Source organism: Hyla sarda, unplaced genomic scaffold (assembly GCF_029499605.1).
Source record: "Hyla sarda isolate aHylSar1 unplaced genomic scaffold, aHylSar1.hap1 scaffold_598, whole genome shotgun sequence".
NCBI lineage: Eukaryota > Metazoa > Chordata > Amphibia > Anura > Hylidae > Hyla > Hyla sarda.
Window position 1 is genome coordinate 102698 of NW_026610612.1, and position 20561 is coordinate 123258.

The window sequence follows — 20561 nt, forward strand, 5'->3', positions numbered from 1 at the left end:
TCTAATATGGACTTGTTTTTACTCGCAGAAAATATGGACAAAGATACTCCCTCTGGTAAAAAGGATAACTGGACTAAAAGACTTAAATATTGCAGTGGTTTTTTATGGTTGCCTGGAATGCCCAACACGGACTCAAGAGACTATTGCATGGAAGATCATAAACTGTGTGAAGGCAGCTCTGTGGAAGGCCAGGAATATTTTATTGTTCAAGCATGAGGTTTTATCTGTGAAGGACATTTTATCTATCTGTTTTTATGAAATGTACCAGTACTATCTTTTAGACAAGAAGAGATTTCCGCTTTTATCTAGAAAATGGTTTTTAAAAGAATGGAATTCTATCTTGTAAAGCCACCAAGTGCCCATTTTATGTTTTAATATGTTGTAAATATGTTATTTATATGTAACTGTATTTATTGACATATTTGCACAACTTTGTTAACATTATTTAATTTTTAATAAAGTTTGCCCCCGTAAGGGTAGTCAAGTTAAAAAAAAAAATCTGTTCTTATCAGTTTAATATCTGATACGTCCCCTATCTGGGGACCATATATTAAATGGATTTTTGAGAACGGGGGCCGATTTCGAAGCTTGCTTCCGTCGCCCTATGCATTGACCCGATATGGCAGTATCTTCGGGTACAGTGCACCACCCCCTTACAGGGTTAAAAAGAAAGATTCCTACTTTCATTGCTACCTGCTTGCTGGCTAGCCAGCTAGCCAGCCCTGTGGGCCTTGCTGCTGCTGCTGCAGCCAAAAAACAAAAGGTGGTGCTGCTGCTGCTTCTGCTGCTTCTGCTTCTGCTTGTGTCTGGCCGCTGTTGGAGCGTCCAGGCACAGGACTTCTGCTGCTGCTGACTAAATGGCCTCCTTAATTGGATCATTTGAGTAGCCAGCACACCTGTGCAGGTAGGGCATGACATGATAGGCAGCTGCCTTGATAGCGGGTGGGTGCTGAATGTTCCTAATTGACAAAATAAGATTAATGCTTATGAAGAAATATAAAATCTCATCCCTTCCCCAATATCGCGCCACACCCCTACCCCTTAATTCCCTGGTTGAACTTGATGGACATATGTCTTTTTTCGACCGTACTAACTATGTAACTATGTATCATAACATGGGGGGGGGGGTCTCCTGGCTGTTCACACAGGTGTGTCATTGCTGTACATTGACCATGCATTGCTTCTGTGGTATTGCAAAGGCAAAGACAAATGCTTCCAGCCATCCATTGCACTAATGGATTGGTCATCAGCTGGCTGTCTATGTCCCGCATCAATATAGACCAAAGTACAGAGGGTTAGGCTATGCTATTGTGCACCTACCTGATGCATCAGAAGGTGCGAGGCCCTTGCTAAATTCTGTGCACAGACTTTGAGATCTATGCTTTAGACTGTATCTAAACCTGCTCCAACATGGACTGACATTCTGGCCTACTTTCAGCCGATGCGACTTGTCTGTCGCTGAACAGTCGCTTTTTATGTATTCAGCACCTATGTATAATGTTGTAAAAATGCTCTAGAAGCTAAAGTCGCAGAAATGTCACACATATTTGGCCTGCAACTTTCTGTGCGACAAATTCAGACAGGAAAAATCAGTATAAATCCTTAGAAAATTATCCCCCAGTGTCTCCATCTGCTGGCGGTATTGAATAAGCATTGCTGCACTGATGGGGTATGCATTAGACGAAAAAAAAGAAGAAAAAGAAGAATAATACGCCCAGAAAAGAGGCGAAAAGGAGAAAAACGTAAAAAAACGTGAAAAAAAAGTAAGAGGAAGAGAAGGGAAAAAAAGGTGGAAATGGGTTTAAAAGTGATTTCGGCGGAGAATATATATATATATATATATATATATATATATATATATATATATATATACGTGCACACACACACATATATATAAACGTATTCTCCGTTGAGATATTGCAGCCGCTGCTGTGTCCAGGCCCAGGAGCCTTAGCACTGTGCTGTGATGTCACTCAATACCACTGACATCACTAGGTGTAAACAACATCTCTCCTTTGCTGTGTATGTGACTATGGAGCTGTTTGGTGATGTCGTCTATTATGGCCTTCATAGAAGCAACAGGAGATTGTTGCATCCATCTAGAACCCTCAGAACTACAGTGCTATGATGTCACTCACTTCCACAGGCCTTGCAGAGTGTAAACAACAACAACCCAGCTTTGTTGTGTATGTAACCATAGGGATTTGTGATGTCACCTAGAACCTTCACAGCAGCGACAGCTTTATGAGGAGCATCAGCACTGCTCTGCCTGAGCAGAACCATCACCGCCATAGGTTGTCAAATAACCCGGATTTAACCCACACAGGTAAGTCCAATGGGGTGCAGGCATGTCCTCTATGCTTACAGCTTCCCGTGGGTGTTGGTTTGATACCGTTTGGGGACAGCCAAGGAGGCATCTGCAGGCAACAAAGGTAGGTGTGTGCTTGTGTGTGTGTTTCCTATGCAGATCCTAAGCCCAGTGTCACATGCAAGTAGGAGGAGTAAGAAGGGTTCCTGGCAAATCCGGGTTATGGATTGCATTTAAAAAGGCCCCGTGGGAGTGCAATGGGCCCCTGTCTTGCTGCTTAGCAATAATGGTATGGGTTTAGGTTCTGCTGTGTGTACTGGTGGTTGACTGCCCCCCAGCCCAGAGTGTGCATGGAAAATTGTCTGGCAGCCTCCCTGACAGCAAGCAGTGATAGTGCCCATGAAGGGCACCTTGTTGGGCCCGCCCCTTTCACGGTTATCGCTTCTCGGCCTTTTGGCTAAGATAAAGTGTAGTATCTGTTCTTATCAGTTTAATATCTGATACGTCCCCTATCTGGGGACCATATATTAAATGGATTTTTGAGAACGGGGGCCGATTTCGAAGCTTGCTTCCGTCGCCCTATGCATTGACCCGATATGGCAGTATCTTCGGGTACAGTGCACCACCCCCTTACAGGGTTAAAAAGAAAGATTCCTACTTTCATTGCTACCTGCTTGCTGGCTAGCCAGCTAGCCAGCCCTGTGGGCCTTGCTGCTGCTGCTGCAGCCAAAAAACAAAAGGTGGTGCTGCTGCTGCTTCTGCTGCTTCTGCTTCTGCTTGTGTCTGGCCGCTGTTGGAGCGTCCAGGCACAGGACTTCTGCTGCTGCTGACTAAATGGCCTCCTTAATTGGATCATTTGAGTAGCCAGCACACCTGTGCAGGTAGGGCATGACATGATAGGCAGCTGCCTTGATAGCGGGTGGGTGCTGAATGTTCCTAATTGACAAAATAAGATTAATGCTTATGAAGAAATATAAAATCTCATCCCTTCCCCAATATCGCGCCACACCCCTACCCCTTAATTCCCTGGTTGAACTTGATGGACATATGTCTTTTTTCGACCGTACTAACTATGTAACTATGTATCATAACATGGGGGGGGGGGTCTCCTGGCTGTTCACACAGGTGTGTCATTGCTGTACATTGACCATGCATTGCTTCTGTGGTATTGCAAAGGCAAAGACAAATGCTTCCAGCCATCCATTGCACTAATGGATTGGTCATCAGCTGGCTGTCTATGTCCCGCATCAATATAGACCAAAGTACAGAGGGTTAGGCTATGCTATTGTGCACCTACCTGATGCATCAGAAGGTGCGAGGCCCTTGCTAAATTCTGTGCACAGACTTTGAGATCTATGCTTTAGACTGTATCTAAACCTGCTCCAACATGGACTGACATTCTGGCCTACTTTCAGCCGATGCGACTTGTCTGTCGCTGAACAGTCGCTTTTTATGTATTCAGCACCTATGTATAATGTTGTAAAAATGCTCTAGAAGCTAAAGTCGCAGAAATGTCACACATATTTGGCCTGCAACTTTCTGTGCGACAAATTCAGACAGGAAAAATCAGTATAAATCCTTAGAAAATTATCCCCCAGTGTCTCCATCTGCTGGCGGTATTGAATAAGCATTGCTGCACTGATGGGGTATGCATTAGACGAAAAAAAAGAAGAAAAAGAAGAATAATACGCCCAGAAAAGAGGCGAAAAGGAGAAAAACGTAAAAAAACGTGAAAAAAAAGTAAGAGGAAGAGAAGGGAAAAAAAGGTGGAAATGGGTTTAAAAGTGATTTCGGCGGAGAAATATATATATATATATATATATATATATATATATATATATATATATATATATACGCGCACACACACACATATATATAAACGTATTCTCCGTTGAGATATTGCAGCCGCTGCTGTGTCCAGGCCCAGGAGCCTTAGCACTGTGCTGTGATGTCACTCAATACCACTGACATCACTAGGTGTAAACAACATCTCTCCTTTGCTGTGTATGTGACTATGGAGCTGTTTGGTGATGTCGTCTATTATGGCCTTCATAGAAGCAACAGGAGATTGTTGCATCCATCTAGAACCCTCAGAACTACAGTGCTATGATGTCACTCACTTCCACAGGCCTTGCAGAGTGTAAACAACAACAACCCAGCTTTGTTGTGTATGTAACCATAGGGATTTGTGATGTCACCTAGAACCTTCACAGCAGCGACAGCTTTATGAGGAGCATCAGCACTGCTCTGCCTGAGCAGAACCATCACCGCCATAGGTTGTCAAATAACCCGGATTTAACCCACACAGGTAAGTCCAATGGGGTGCAGGCATGTCCTCTATGCTTACAGCTTCCCGTGGGTGTTGGTTTGATACCGTTTGGGGACAGCCAAGGAGGCATCTGCAGGCAACAAAGGTAGGTGTGTGCTTGTGTGTGTGTTTCCTATGCAGATCCTAAGCCCAGTGTCACATGCAAGTAGGAGGAGTAAGAAGGGTTCCTGGCAAATCCGGGTTATGGATTGCATTTAAAAAGGCCCCGTGGGAGTGCAATGGGCCCCTGTCTTGCTGCTTAGCAATAATGGTATGGGTTTAGGTTCTGCTGTGTGTACTGGTGGTTGACTGCCCCCCAGCCCAGAGTGTGCATGGAAAATTGTCTGGCAGCCTCCCTGACAGCAAGCAGTGATAGTGCCCATGAAGGGCACCTTGTTGGGCCCGCCCCTTTCACGGTTATCGCTTCTCGGCCTTTTGGCTAAGATCAAGTGCAGTAATACAGGAGATCTGGTCAGAAGGTACTCGGGTACCCCTCTCCTCGGCCTTGTGGGATCGCCCAGGTTTATTGCCTGGGCTTCACCCACTTGTTGCTATTGGGGAGAGGGCTTAGTCCCAGGGTAACGGGTTGCGATCGCCTCTCAAAGCCTTCGGGTGGAGAGAGGTTTGAGCGAATTGGCTGGTTGGTTGGAGCGGAGAGAACCAGACCAAAACACGAATGAACCATGGATGAAGATCTAGATCCTGGTTCGGTACCGGCTTATGCCCGGATTAAACACACTGTGCGGATCATTCTCACAGGTGATGCGGCGGATGCACGTGGCATGAGGTTCGTGATAGAGGACGTGCTCGACAAGATTCTTAATGTTCGTAAGCGAGAGATTTTGGCCATCCAGGATTACCCTAAGCGGAGGATCTACGACTGCACTTTCATAGGGGAGGGCGTATTCTTAGATGCAGTAATGAAAATTCCAAAGCAAGATGATCCGAGGCTTAAGGGTATCCAAATTGTCGAGCACGTCCTAGATGAAACCAAGTTGATTGTCGTGAAGATGTACTCCCCTTTTGTAAATCAGAGAGAGATCGATGGGTTCCTGGCAGCCTACTTTAAAAAGGTGGAGTTCAGAGGAAAAATCATGAACGACTGTGGTGTCTGGACCTCAAAATGGCGATATCAAGTCACGTGCAACAAAGACCCCACCCTCCCAGGGGGGATACTATTACCGCCTGCTCGTTTTAAATTAAACAATGTGTGTGGCGACCTCTTTTTTGCGGGAATGCCAAACTTCTGCAGAAGGTGCCAACGTTATGGGCACATAAAGGAAAATTGTGAAAGTTCCTGTAAGAAATGTGGAAGCATGCAACATGAAACAGAAAAATGTGATAAGGGTTTGAGATGTAATTTTTGCCGTCACTTTGGTCACGTGTATGCTTTCTGTCCCCACAGACCAAAAAAAACCACAGAACAGCAAGGGCAACCCAAGAGAGACGTCCGGAGACCAGCCTGGGGAAAAGCCAGAGAGGAGGAGCACCCCCCACAAGAAGAGGTAAGCTGTGAGATGGAGACCACGGCCCCCCCAAAAGAACCCCAGGAGAAAGAGGCACAGGTGGAAAGGGGGACCCCAAATGAGAGGAGGCCGGGGAAGAGAAATGCGAGAGGGGATCGGGCAGATACCTCAGAGAAGGTGGAAGAGCGAGAGGTGCCCGATTCCACCCCGGAAGGTCCTCCTGCTCGGGGTCCCCCTGAGTGTGAAAACCCGGACGGAGTAGCAAAGGTGGAAAGACGAAGGGGCTCCAAAGGGCGTCCGGACTCGGAGGTGGTCCAGGAGGAGCAGATGGAAGTTCCTGTCGTGACGGGGGCTCCAAGTGAAGCTCCTCCACAGGTCCCAGCGGTGGATACCCCTCCTCCTCCCAGCCAGGAGGAGGTTTCAGGGGTGACCATCTCCGAGGTCCCGGAAACGGACCTAAGTACGCACCCGACCCCTATGGAGGGGCAAGAGGTGGACGCCGAAAAAGAGAATGGAGCCCAGAAGCTGTTCTTACCAATGTACTCCGTCTATACACCTGTGGTCTTGGAAGAGGGGGGCTGCTCGAGCGATGGTGGTTCCTCTCCGGCTTCCTCTATGTGTACGGTAGAGTCAGAGGTGGGGGGTAACGAGAGCTCCAGTGCGCAATCTGGTTTTTAGTTTGTTATCTGAGCCTCCCTTTTTTTTACATCTCCAATGGCTGAGTTGTCCGGATTGTCTATGAATGTAAGAAGTATAAGTTCACGAGCGAAACGGGTTGCCCTTTTTAACTACTTGTCTATTTTTGCTGCTTCTGTGGTTTTCCTGCAGGAGTGCGGCATCCCGCATAGTTTAAATTATGAAAAGTATAAAAAAGATTGGGTACACGGTCCATCAGTCTGGTCTGGATCTAACGAATCCAGATCAGCAGGGGTCGCCATACTTTTTAAAGGAAATGCTTTTATTGATTTTATTCATGAGATTTTACCAGGCAGAATTTTATTGGTTAAAGCTTTTATTGATGGTATTAAATGGCAGTTTTTAAATTTTTATGGTTCACCCAATAAAAATGATAGAGCACGGATGTTAGAGATTTTACCCCTTTTTATCAATGATTCTGAACCTCTTATTTTAGCAGGTGATTTTAATTGTATTTTAAGGGGGGAGCACCGTTTTACCAATTCAGTAAGTAGAAACTATGATAAAACATCTTCTATGTTAAAAAATATGATTATTGATTTTAGACTTACTGATGTTTTTAAGAAATGCAATAGTATTTTACCAGAAAGAGACGGTGTGACCTGGAGCAACGCAAACTGCAGCTCCAGGATCGATTTTATCTTCTGTTCTTATCAAGTACTGCCTTTTAAGTGTGATGTTTTAACCAATGTTTTTTCTGATCACAAACTTTTATCTTTTAAGGTGAAGAGTGATTTTAGAAAAAAGACTGGGAGGAATGCCTGGAAGATGAATGTATCCCTTTTAGAAGATCCGCAGGTTTTATCCGATTTTATCAACTTCTACAAGGACTGCAGACGGGTAAGAGATCCTAACACTCCCATCAGTATATGGTGGGAGAAAATGAAAATAAAAATAAAAGAGTTTTTTATTAGAGTAGGGATCTCTAGAGCTAAAGAGAAGCGTGAGTTTTACTCCCTTCTAAATACCCGTCTGCAAACCCTGTACAAATTCAGAGACAATGGTATAGAGGTTTATAGAGAAATTACTGACTTAAAAAAAGAAATAAAACAGTGCCTGGAGCAGAAGGGAAAAGAGATAATTTTCAGATCCAAAATAAAGCACCTTGAAGAGAACGAGACCTGCTCCAGGTACTTTTTTAAGAAAGTAACGGATAAAAAGGTTTTAATTGATAATATACAAGGAGAAAAAGATGTACAGGGTATTTTAAAAAGGGTACATTCATTTTATGCGGATCTTTTTAATACAAAAAATATTGATATTGATTTTATGAATGACTCATTGAAGGAGATTACCAATGTTTTAGACCCTGTGTCCCAGTCTCTTTTACAGAGGGAGATCTCGGAACAGGAGGTTTTAGAGACGATCAGGAGTTTTAAATCCGGTAAGGTGCCTGGTCCTGACGGTATACCCATTGAGTTTTATGTCATTTTTTATGGTGTTTTAAAAGATGACCTTTTTTCCCTTTTTACAGAAGTATTTAAAACAAAAGCCCTCCCAGGTTCATGGAGGAAGGGTGATGTCTCCCTGCTGTTCAAAAAGGGAGACCGGTCAGATCTAAAGAACTGGAGACCAATCACCCTCCTCAACTGTGACTACAAAGTGATGGCAAAACTGTGCGCAAATAGATTAAAAAGTGTAATAGAGAAAATAATCCATTCAAATCAGGTCTGTGGGGTGCCTGGGAGGAGCATATGGGAAAATCTTAACCTTTTAAAAGATGTGATTAGTGACACAAAGTCTAGAAACGGAAAACTAGCCATTTTATCCTTAGACTTCGAGAAGGCTTTTGACAGAGTGTCACATTTTTATCTTTTTAAGGTTTTAGAGAAAATGGGTATACCTGAAGGCTTTTTATTGTCTCTTAAGGCCTTTTATAAAAACTGCACAAGCAAGATTTTAGTTAACGGTTTTAAGACACAGCATGTGATTTTAAATTCCGGAGTGAAGCAGGGGTGTCCTTTGTCCCCACTACTTTTCATATGTGCGCTTGAGCCTCTACTATGCACCTTGAGGAGAGATAAGCAAATAAGAGGGGTCCCCCTGCCGGGAGGAGGGGGACTAGAGGCTAAAGTAGTGGGGTACATGGACGATGTGGCAGTGCTTGGAAGGGACACCCCATCGCTTCAAAAAGCCCTAAAGCAAGTTGAATTTTTTTGTTGTGCCTCCGGTTTTAAGGTAAATTTTAATAAAAGCAGTGTTTTAAATATAGGAGGACTGTTTTTAAGGGATTTACCCATTCCTGTGTCTGAGTCTGTGCAGATTTTAGGGGTCTCCTTCAGTGAGTCAAACAATGGTTTTAATAGCTGGGACTTGGTGGCTCAAAAAATAAACACAAAAATTTGTATGTGGAACATGAGAAAGCTAACGATGGAGGGGAAGGTTTTAGTTACAAAGATGGTGATTTTACCCATTTTATTGTATCTTGGCATGGTCTTTCCACCCCCCGAAATGATTTTAAATAAAATTATTAAAGCATGTTTTACCTTTTTATGGAGCTCCAAGAGTGAAAAATTGAGAAGAGAGATCGTCATGATGCCAAAAGGTATGGGTGGAAAGGACTTCCCCGACATCAGGGCGTTCCTTTTTACCAAGTTTTTTAGCATGTGTGTTAGCACACTTTTTAAGGATAGTTACTGGTCATATTTTATCCGTTTTAATACAGGTTTTTTTATGAGGAGGAATGGGTGGTTTAAAACTGTTTTAAGCTGTCCTTATGCTTTTAATCTTCCCCAACAATACAAGATTTTAGAGAAAATTTTCAACTTGTACAACTTTAACGGAAAAAGTATTAATGAAGTAACTAATAGCAAAAAAATGTTAAAATATATTAAAGAAAGTGGTTTTATTGCCCCTGTGAATAATTTTAATGAAGAGAAATGCAGGAAAATATGGAAGATGGCAAATATGATTTATCTTTTTAATTCACAGAAAGATCTGGCCTGGAGCTGCATACACGAGTGTCTTCCATGCCGGGCATTCCAGCACCGAAGAAGGATGGCCAACACTGCAGTATGCCCGAGGGAGGGCTGCCAGGAACCCGAGACCGTGTACCACCTTTTCTGGACTTGTTTTTATGCAAAAAGGATATGGACTAAAATACTCCCTCTGGTGAAGAAGATAACAGAAATAAAGGACTTAAACTCTGCAGCTGTTTTTTATGGATGTCTGGAATGCCCAATACGGACTCAAGAGACAATGGCATGGAAGATCATAAACTGTGTTAAAGCAGCTCTATGGAATGCCAGAAACATTTTACTTTTTAAACATGAGATTTTATCTGTGAATGATGTTTTAGCTCTTTGTTTTAGTGATATGTACCAGTACTTTTTATTAGACAAGAAATATTATCCTTTATTAGCTAGAAAATGGTATTTTAATGAATGGAACGCCCTTTTGTAAAGCCACCAAGTGCCCATTTTAAGTGTATTATGATTGTATTTATGTGAACTTTTATTGTTATATGTGATTTTATTATCAAAATTTGTTTTTATTGAAAAAAAATTATATTTATAAATCGTAATGCACTTTGTAAAATGTTATGAATTCTAAATAAAAAGATACCCCTCAGGGGTAGCCAAGTTAAAATCTGTTCTTATCAGTTTAATATCTGATACGTCCCCTATCTGGGGACCATATATTAAATGGATTTTTGAGAACGGGGGCCGATTTCGAAGCTTGCTTCCGTCGCCCTATGCATTGACCCGATATGGCAGTATCTTCGGGTACAGTGCACCACCCCCTTACAGGGTTAAAAAGAAAGATTCCTACTTTCATTGCTACCTGCTTGCTGGCTAGCCAGCTAGCCAGCCCTGTGGGCCTTGCTGCTGCTGCTGCAGCCAAAAAACAAAAGGTGGTGCTGCTGCTGCTTCTGCTTCTGCTTGTGTCTGGCCGCTGTTGGAGCGTCCAGGCACAGGACTTCTGCTGCTGCTGACTAAATGGCCTCCTTAATTGGATCATTTGAGTAGCCAGCACACCTGTGCAGGTAGGGCATGACATGATAGGCAGCTGCCTTGATAGCGGGTGGGTGCTGAATGTTCCTAATTGACAAAATAAGATTAATGCTTATGAAGAAATATAAAATCTCATCCCTTCCCCAATATCGCGCCACACCCCTACCCCTTAATTCCCTGGTTGAACTTGATGGACATATGTCTTTTTTCGACCGTACTAACTATGTAACTATGTATCATAACATGGGGGGGGGGGGGTCTCCTGGCTGTTCACACAGGTGTGTCATTGCTGTACATTGACCATGCATTGCTTCTGTGGTATTGCAAAGGCAAAGACAAATGCTTCCAGCCATCCATTGCACTAATGGATTGGTCATCAGCTGGCTGTCTATGTCCCGCATCAATATAGACCAAAGTACAGAGGGTTAGGCTATGCTATTGTGCACCTACCTGATGCATCAGAAGGTGCGAGGCCCTTGCTAAATTCTGTGCACAGACTTTGAGATCTATGCTTTAGACTGTATCTAAACCTGCTCCAACATGGACTGACATTCTGGCCTACTTTCAGCCGATGCGACTTGTCTGTCGCTGAACAGTCGCTTTTTATGTATTCAGCACCTATGTATAATGTTGTAAAAATGCTCTAGAAGCTAAAGTCGCAGAAATGTCACACATATTTGGCCTGCAACTTTCTGTGCGACAAATTCAGACAGGAAAAATCAGTATAAATCCTTAGAAAATTATCCCCCAGTGTCTCCATCTGCTGGCGGTATTGAATAAGCATTGCTGCACTGATGGGGTATGCATTAGACGAAAAAAAAGAAGAAAAAGAAGAATAATACGCCCAGAAAAGAGGCGAAAAGGAGAAAAACTTAAAAAAACGTGAAAAAAAAGTAAGAGGAAGAGAAGGGAAAAAAAGGTGGAAATGGGTTTAAAAGTGATTTCGGCGGAGAAAAAAAAAAAAATATATATATATATATATATATATATATATATATACGCGCACACACACACATATATATAAACGTATTCTCCGTTGAGATATTGCAGCCGCTGCTGTGTCCAGGCCCAGGAGCCTTAGCACTGTGCTGTGATGTCACTCAATACCACTGACATCACTAGGTGTAAACAACATCTCTCCTTTGCTGTGTATGTGACTATGGAGCTGTTTGGTGATGTCGTCTATTATGGCCTTCATAGAAGCAACAGGAGATTGTTGCATCCATCTAGAACCCTCAGAACTACAGTGCTATGATGTCACTCACTTCCACAGGCCTTGCAGAGTGTAAACAACAACAACCCAGCTTTGTTGTGTATGTAACCATAGGGATTTGTGATGTCACCTAGAACCTTCACAGCAGCGACAGCTTTATGAGGAGCATCAGCACTGCTCTGCCTGAGCAGAACCATCACCGCCATAGGTTGTCAAATAACCCGGATTTAACCCACACAGGTAAGTCCAATGGGGTGCAGGCATGTCCTCTATGCTTACAGCTTCCCGTGGGTGTTGGTTTGATACCGTTTGGGGACAGCCAAGGAGGCATCTGCAGGCAACAAAGGTAGGTGTGTGCTTGTGTGTGTGTTTCCTATGCAGATCCTAAGCCCAGTGTCACATGCAAGTAGGAGGAGTAAGAAGGGTTCCTGGCAAATCCGGGTTATGGATTGCATTTAAAAAGGCCCCGTGGGAGTGCAATGGGCCCCTGTCTTGCTGCTTAGCAATAATGGTATGGGTTTAGGTTCTGCTGTGTGTACTGGTGGTTGACTGCCCCCCAGCCCAGAGTGTGCATGGAAAATTGTCTGGCAGCCTCCCTGACAGCAAGCAGTGATAGTGCCCATGAAGGGCACCTTGTTGGGCCCGCCCCTTTCACGGTTATCGCTTCTCGGCCTTTTGGCTAAGATCAAGTGTAGTATCTGTTCTTATCAGTTTAATATCTGATACGTCCCCTATCTGGGGACCATATATTAAATGGATTTTTGAGAACGGGGGCCGATTTCGAAGCTTGCTTCCGTCGCCCTATGCATTGACCCGATATGGCAGTATCTTCGGGTACAGTGCACCACCCCCTTACAGGGTTAAAAAGAAAGATTCCTACTTTCATTGCTACCTGCTTGCTGGCTAGCCAGCTAGCCAGCCCTGTGGGCCTTGCTGCTGCTGCTGCAGCCAAAAAACAAAAGGTGGTGCTGCTGCTGCTTCTGCTGCTTCTGCTTCTGCTTGTGTCTGGCCGCTGTTGGAGCGTCCAGGCACAGGACTTCTGCTGCTGCTGACTAAATGGCCTCCTTAATTGGATCATTTGAGTAGCCAGCACACCTGTGCAGGTAGGGCATGACATGATAGGCAGCTGCCTTGATAGCGGGTGGGTGCTGAATGTTCCTAATTGACAAAATAAGATTAATGCTTATGAAGAAATATAAAATCTCATCCCTTCCCCAATATCGCGCCACACCCCTACCCCTTAATTCCCTGGTTGAACTTGATGGACATATGTCTTTTTTCGACCGTACTAACTATGTAACTATGTATCATAACATGGGGGGGGGGGTCTCCTGGCTGTTCACACAGGTGTGTCATTGCTGTACATTGACCATGCATTGCTTCTGTGGTATTGCAAAGGCAAAGACAAATGCTTCCAGCCATCCATTGCACTAATGGATTGGTCATCAGCTGGCTGTCTATGTCCCGCATCAATATAGACCAAAGTACAGAGGGTTAGGCTATGCTATTGTGCACCTACCTGATGCATCAGAAGGTGCGAGGCCCTTGCTAAATTCTGTGCACAGACTTTGAGATCTATGCTTTAGACTGTATCTAAACCTGCTCCAACATGGACTGACATTCTGGCCTACTTTCAGCCGATGCGACTTGTCTGTCGCTGAACAGTCGCTTTTTATGTATTCAGCACCTATGTATAATGTTGTAAAAATGCTCTAGAAGCTAAAGTCGCAGAAATGTCACACATATTTGGCCTGCAACTTTCTGTGCGACAAATTCAGACAGGAAAAATCAGTATAAATCCTTAGAAAATTATCCCCCAGTGTCTCCATCTGCTGGCGGTATTGAATAAGCATTGCTGCACTGATGGGGTATGCATTAGACGAAAAAAAAGAAGAAAAAGAAGAATAATACGCCCAGAAAAGAGGCGAAAAGGAGAAAAACGTAAAAAAACTTGAAAAAAAAGTAAGAGGAAGAGAAGGGAAAAAAAGGTGGAAATGGGTTTAAAAGTGATTTCGGCGGAGAAATATATATATATATATATATATATATATATATATATATATATATATATACGCGCACACACACACATATATATAAACGTATTCTCCGTTGAGATATTGCAGCCGCTGCTGTGTCCAGGCCCAGGAGCCTTAGCACTGTGCTGTGATGTCACTCAATACCACTGACATCACTAGGTGTAAACAACATCTCTCCTTTGCTGTGTATGTGACTATGGAGCTGTTTGGTGATGTCGTCTATTACGGCCTTCATAGAAGCAACAGGAGATTGTTGCATCCATCTAGAACCCTGAGAACTACAGTGCTATGATGTCACTCACTTCCACAGGCCTTGCAGAGTGTAAACAACAACAACCCAGCTTTGTTGTGTATGTAACCATAGGGATTTGTGATGTCACCTAGAACCTTCACAGCAGCGACAGCTTTATGAGGAGCATCAGCACTGCTCTGCCTGAGCAGAACCATCACCGCCATAGGTTGTCAAATAACCCGGATTTAACCCACACAGGTAAGTCCAATGGGGTGCAGGCATGTCCTCTATGCTTACAGCTTCCCGTGGGTGTTGGTTTGATACCGTTTGGGGACAGCCAAGGAGGCATCTGCAGGCAACAAAGGTAGGTGTGTGCTTGTGTGTGTGTTTCCTATGCAGATCCTAAGCCCAGTGTCACATGCAAGTAGGAGGAGTAAGAAGGGTTCCTGGCAAATCCGGGTTATGGATTGCATTTAAAAAGGCCCCGTGGGAGTGCAATGGGCCCCTGTCTTGCTGCTTAGCAATAATGGTATGGGTTTAGGTTCTGCTGTGTGTACTGGTGGTTGACTGCCCCCCAGCCCAGAGTGTGCATGGAAAATTGTCTGGCAGCCTCCCTGACAGCAAGCAGTGATAGTGCCCATGAAGGGCACCTTGTTGGGCCCGCCCCTTTCACGGTTATCGCTTCTCGGCCTTTTGGCTAAGATCAAGTGTAGTATCTGTTCTTATCAGTTTAATATCTGATACGTCCCCTATCTGGGGACCATATATTAAATGGATTTTTGAGAACGGGGGCCGATTTCGAAGCTTGCTTCCGTCGCCCTATGCATTGACCCGATATGGCAGTATCTTCGGGTACAGTGCACCACCCCCTTACAGGGTTAAAAAGAAAGATTCCTACTTTCATTGCTACCTGCTTGCTGGCTAGCCAGCTAGCCAGCCCTGTGGGCCTTGCTGCTGCTGCTGCAGCCAAAAAACAAAAGGTGGTGCTGCTGCTGCTTCTGCTGCTTCTGCTTCTGCTTGTGTCTGGCCGCTGTTGGAGCGTCCAGGCACAGGACTTCTGCTGCTGCTGACTAAATGGCCTCCTTAATTGGATCATTTGAGTAGCCAGCACACCTGTGCAGGTAGGGCATGACATGATAGGCAGCTGCCTTGATAGCGGGTGGGTGCTGAATGTTCCTAATTGACAAAATAAGATTAATGCTTATGAAGAAATATAAAATCTCATCCCTTCCCCAATATCGCGCCACACCCCTACCCCTTAATTCCCTGGTTGAACTTGATGGACATATGTCTTTTTTCGACCGTACTAACTATGTAACTATGTATCATAACATGGGGGGGGGGGGTCTCCTGGCTGTTCACACAGGTGTGTCATTGCTGTACATTGACCATGCATTGCTTCTGTGGTATTGCAAAGGCAAAGACAAATGCTTCCAGCCATCCATTGCACTAATGGATTGGTCATCAGCTGGCTGTCTATGTCCCGCATCAATATAGACCAAAGTACAGAGGGTTAGGCTATGCTATTGTGCACCTACCTGATGCATCAGAAGGTGCGAGGCCCTTGCTAAATTCTGTGCACAGACTTTGAGATCTATGCTTTAGACTGTATCTAAACCTGCTCCAACATGGACTGACATTCTGGCCTACTTTCAGCCGATGCGACTTGTCTGTCGCTGAACAGTCGCTTTTTATGTATTCAGCACCTATGTATAATGTTGTAAAAATGCTCTAGAAGCTAAAGTCGCAGAAATGTCACACATATTTGGCCTGCAACTTTCTGTGCGACAAATTCAGACAGGAAAAATCAGTATAAATCCTTAGAAAATTATCCCCCAGTGTCTCCATCTGCTGGCGGTATTGAATAAGCATTGCTGCACTGATGGGGTATGCATTAGACGAAAAAAAAGAAGAAAAAGAAGAATAATACGCCCAGAAAAGAGGCGAAAAGGAGAAAAACGTAAAAAAACGTGAAAAAAAAGTAAGAGGAAGAGAAGGGAAAAAAAGGTGGAAATGGGTTTAAAAGTGATTTCGGCGGAGAAATATATATATATATATATATATATATATATATATATATATACGCGCACACACACACATATATATAAACGTATTCTCCGTTGAGATATTGCAGCCGCTGCTGTGTCCAGGCCCAGGAGCCTTAGCACTGTGCTGTGATGTCACTCAATACCACTGACATCACTAGGTGTAAACAACATCTCTCCTTTGCTGTGTATGTGACTATGGAGCTGTTTGGTGATGTCGTCTATTATGGCCTTCATAGAAGCAACAGGAGATTGTTGCATCCATCTAGAACCCTCAGAACTACAGTGCTATGATGTCACTCACTTCCACAGGCCTTGCAGAGTGTAAACAACAACAACCCAGCTTTGTTGTGTATGTAACCATAGGGATTTGTGATGTCACCTAGAACCTTCACAGCAGCGACAGCTTTATGAGGAGCATCAGCACTGCTCTGCCTGAGCAGAACCATCACCGCCATAGGTTGTCAAATAACCCGGATTTAACCCACACAGGTAAGTCCAATGGGGTGCAGGCATGTCCTCTATGCTTACAGCTTCCCGTGGGTGTTGGTTTGATACCGTTTGGGGACAGCCAAGGAGGCATCTGCAGGCAACAAAGGTAGGTGTGTGCTTGTGTGTGTGTTTCCTATGCAGATCCTAAGCCCAGTGTCACATGCAAGTAGGAGGAGTAAGAAGGGTTCCTGGCAAATCCGGGTTATGGATTGCATTTAAAAAGGCCCCGTGGGAGTGCAATGGGCCCCTGTCTTGCTGCTTAGCAATAATGGTATGGGTTTAGGTTCTGCTGTGTGTACTGGTGGTTGACTGCCCCCCAGCCCAGAGTGTGCATGGAAAATTGTCTGGCAGCCTCCCTGACAGCAAGCAGTGATAGTGCCCATGAAGGGGACCTTGTTGGGCCCGCCCCTTTCACGGTTATCGCTTCTCGGCCTTTTGGCTAAGATCAAGTGTAGTATCTGTTCTTATCAGTTTAATATCTGATACGTCCCCTATCTGGGGACCATATATTAAATGGATTTTTGAGAACGGGGGCCGATTTCGAAGCTTGCTTCCGTCGCCCTATGCATTGACCCGATATGGCAGTATCTTCGGGTACAGTGCACCACCCCCTTACAGGGTTAAAAAGAAAGATTCCTACTTTCATTGCTACCTGCTTGCTGGCTAGCCAGCTAGCCAGCCCTGTGGGCCTTGCTGCTGCTGCAGCCAAAAAACAAAAGGTGGTGCTGCTGCTGCTTCTGCTTCTGCTTGTGTCTGGCCGCTGTTGGAGCGTCCAGGCACAGGACTTCTGCTGCTGCTGACTAAATGGCCTCCTTAATTGGATCATTTGAGTAGCCAGCACACCTGTGCAGGTAGGGCATGACATGATAGGCAGCTGCCTTGATAGCGGGTGGGTGCTGAATGTTCCTAATTGACAAAATAAGATTAATGCTTATGAAGAAATATAAAATCTCATCCCTTCCCCAATATCGCGCCACACCCCTACCCCTTAATTCCCTGGTTGAACTTGATGGACATATGTCTTTTTTCGACCGTACTAACTATGTAACTATGTAACATAACATGGGGGGGGGGGTCTCCTGGCTGTTCACACAGGTGTGTCATTGCTGTACATTGACCATGCATTGCTTCTGTGGTATTGCAAAGGCAAAGACAAATGCTTCCAGCCATCCATTGCACTAATGGATTGGTCATCAGCTGGCTGTCTATGTCCCGCATCAATATAGACCAAAGTACAGAGGGTTAGGCTATGCTATTGTGCACCTACCTGATGCATCAGAAGGTGCGAGGCCCTTGCTAAATTCTGTGCACAGACTTTGAGATCTATGCTTTAGACTGTATCTAAACCTGCTCCAACATGGACTGACATTCTGGCCTACTTTCAGCCGATGCGACTTGTCTGTCGCTGAACAGTCGCTTTTTATGTATTCAGCACCTATGTATAATGTTGTAAAAAGGCTCTAGAAGCTAAAGTCGCAGAAATGTCACACATATTTGGCCTGCAACTTTCTGTGCGACAAATTCAGACAGGAAAAATCAGTATAAATCCTTAGAAAATTATCCCCCAGTGTCTCCATCTGCTGGCGGTATTGAATAAGCATTGCTGCACTGATGGGGTATGCATTAGACGAAAAAAAAGAAGAAAAAGAAGAATAATACGCCCAGAAAAGAGGCGAAAAGGAGAAAAACGTAAAAAAACGTGAAAAAAAAGTAAGAGGAAGAGAAGGGAAAAAAAGGTGGAAATGGGTTTAAAAGTGATTTCGGCGGAGAAATATATATATATATATATATATATATATATATATATATATATATATACGCGCACACACACACATATATATAAACGTATTCTCCGTTGAGATATTGCAGCCGCTGCTGTGTCCAGGCCCAGGAGCCTTAGCACTGTGCTGTGATGTCACTCAATACCACTGACATCACTAGGTGTAAACAACATCTCTCCTTTGCTGTGTATGTGACTATGGAGCTGTTTGGTGATGTCGTCTATTATGGCCTTCATAGAAGCAACAGGAGATTGTTGCATCCATCTAGAACCCTCAGAACTACAGTGCTATGATGTCACTCACTTCCACAGGCCTTGCAGAGTGTAAACAACAACAACCCAGCTTTGTTGTGTATGTAACCATAGGGATTTGTGATGTCACCTAGAACCTTCACAGCAGCGACAGCTTTATGAGGAGCATCAGCACTGCTCTGCCTGAGCAGAACCATCACCGCCATAGGTTGTCAAATAACCCGGATTTAACCCACACAGGTAAGTCCAATGGGGTGCAGGCATGTCCTCTATGCTTACAGCTTCCCGTGGGTGTTGGTTTGATACCGTTTGGGGACAGCCAAGGAGGCATCTGCAGGCAACAAAGGTAGGTGTGTGCTTGTGTGTGTGTTTCCTATGCAGATCCTAAGCCCAGTGTCACATGCAAGTAGGAGGAGTAAGAAGGGTTCCTGGCAAATCCGGGTTATGGATTGCATTTAAAAAGGCCCTGGGAGTGCAATGGGCCCCTGTCTTGCTGCTTAGCAATAATGGTATGGGTTTAGGTTCTGCTGTGTGTACTGGTGGTTGACTGCCCCCCAGCCCAGAGTGTGCATGGAAAATTGTCTGGCAGCCTCCCTGACAGCAAGCAGTGATAGTGCCCATGAAGGGGACCTTGTTGGGCCCGCCCCTTTCACGGTTATCGCTTCTCGGCCTTTTGGCTAAGATCAAGTGTAGTATCTGTTCTTATCAGTTTAATATCTGATACGTCCCCTATCTGGGGACCATATATTAAATGGATTTTTGAGAACGGGGGCCGATTTCGAAGCTTGCTTCCGTCGCCCTATGCATTGACCCGATATGGCAGTATCTTCGGGTACAGTGCACCACCCCCTTACAGGGTTAAAAAGAAAGATTCCTACTTTCATTGCTACCTGCTTGCTGGCTAGCCAGCTAGCCAGCCCTGTGGGCCTTGCTGCTGCTGCAGCCAAAAAACAAAAGGTGGTGCTGCTGCTGCTTCTGCTTCTGCTTGTGTCTGGCCGCTGTTGGAGCGTCCAGGCACAGGACTTCTGCTGCTGCTGACTAAATGGCCTCCTTAATTGGATCATTTGAGTAGCCAGCACACCTGTGCAGGTAGGGCATGACATGATAGGCAGCTGCCTTGATAGCGGGTGGGTGCTGAATGTTCCTAATTGACAAAATAAGATTAATGCTTATGAAGAAATATAAAATCTCATCCCTTCCCCAATATCGCGCCACACCCCTACCCCTTAATTCCCTGGTTGAACTTGATGGACATATGTCTTTTTTCGACCGTACTAACTATGTAACTATGTAACATAACATGGGGGGGGGGGGTCTCCTGGCTGTTCACACAGGTGTGTCATTGCTGTACATTGACCATGCATTGCTTCTGTGGTATTGCAAAGGCAAAGACAAATGCTTCCAGCCATCCATTGCACTAATGGATTGGTCATCAGCTGGCTGTCTATGTCCCGCATCAATATAGACCAAAGTACAGAGGGTTAGGCTATGCTATTGTGCACCTACCTGATGCATCAGAAGGTGCGAGGCCCTTGCTAAATTCTGTGCACAGACTTTGAGATCTATGCTTTAGACTGTATCTAAACCTGCTCCAACATGGACTGACATTCTGGCCTACTTTCAGCCGATGCGACTTGTCTGTCGCTGAACAGTCGCTTTTTATGTATTCAGCACCTATGTATAATGCTGTAAAAAGGCTCTAGAAGCTAAAGTCGCAGAAATGTCACACATATTTGGCCTGCAACTTTCTGTGCGACAAATTCAGACAGGAAAAATCAGT

General features: G+C 44.6%; 5 non-coding genes and 2 pseudogenes across 5 annotated transcripts; all 7 read left to right on the forward strand.

Moving 5' to 3' along the window:
• Positions 1-445: 445 nt before the first annotated feature.
• On the forward strand, positions 446-651 carry LOC130340629 (U2 spliceosomal RNA; annotated as a pseudogene).
• Positions 652-2745: 2094 nt separating this feature from the next.
• On the forward strand, positions 2746-2936 carry LOC130340617 (U2 spliceosomal RNA). The gene has a single exon (XR_008880710.1). It is a non-coding gene; the product is annotated as a U2 spliceosomal RNA (small nuclear RNA).
• A 7402-nt stretch (positions 2937-10338) lies between these two features.
• LOC130340620 (U2 spliceosomal RNA) lies at positions 10339-10519 on the forward strand (annotated as a pseudogene).
• Positions 10520-12603: 2084 nt separating this feature from the next.
• Positions 12604-12794, forward strand: LOC130340670 (U2 spliceosomal RNA). The gene has a single exon (XR_008880745.1). It is a non-coding gene; the product is annotated as a U2 spliceosomal RNA (small nuclear RNA).
• A 2095-nt stretch (positions 12795-14889) lies between these two features.
• On the forward strand, positions 14890-15080 carry LOC130340671 (U2 spliceosomal RNA). The gene has a single exon (XR_008880746.1). It is a non-coding gene; the product is annotated as a U2 spliceosomal RNA (small nuclear RNA).
• A 2088-nt stretch (positions 15081-17168) lies between these two features.
• LOC130340672 (U2 spliceosomal RNA) lies at positions 17169-17359 on the forward strand. Its single transcript, XR_008880747.1, has one exon. It is a non-coding gene; the product is annotated as a U2 spliceosomal RNA (small nuclear RNA).
• A 2079-nt stretch (positions 17360-19438) lies between these two features.
• Positions 19439-19629, forward strand: LOC130340673 (U2 spliceosomal RNA). The gene has a single exon (XR_008880748.1). It is a non-coding gene; the product is annotated as a U2 spliceosomal RNA (small nuclear RNA).
• Positions 19630-20561: the final 932 nt, after the last annotated feature.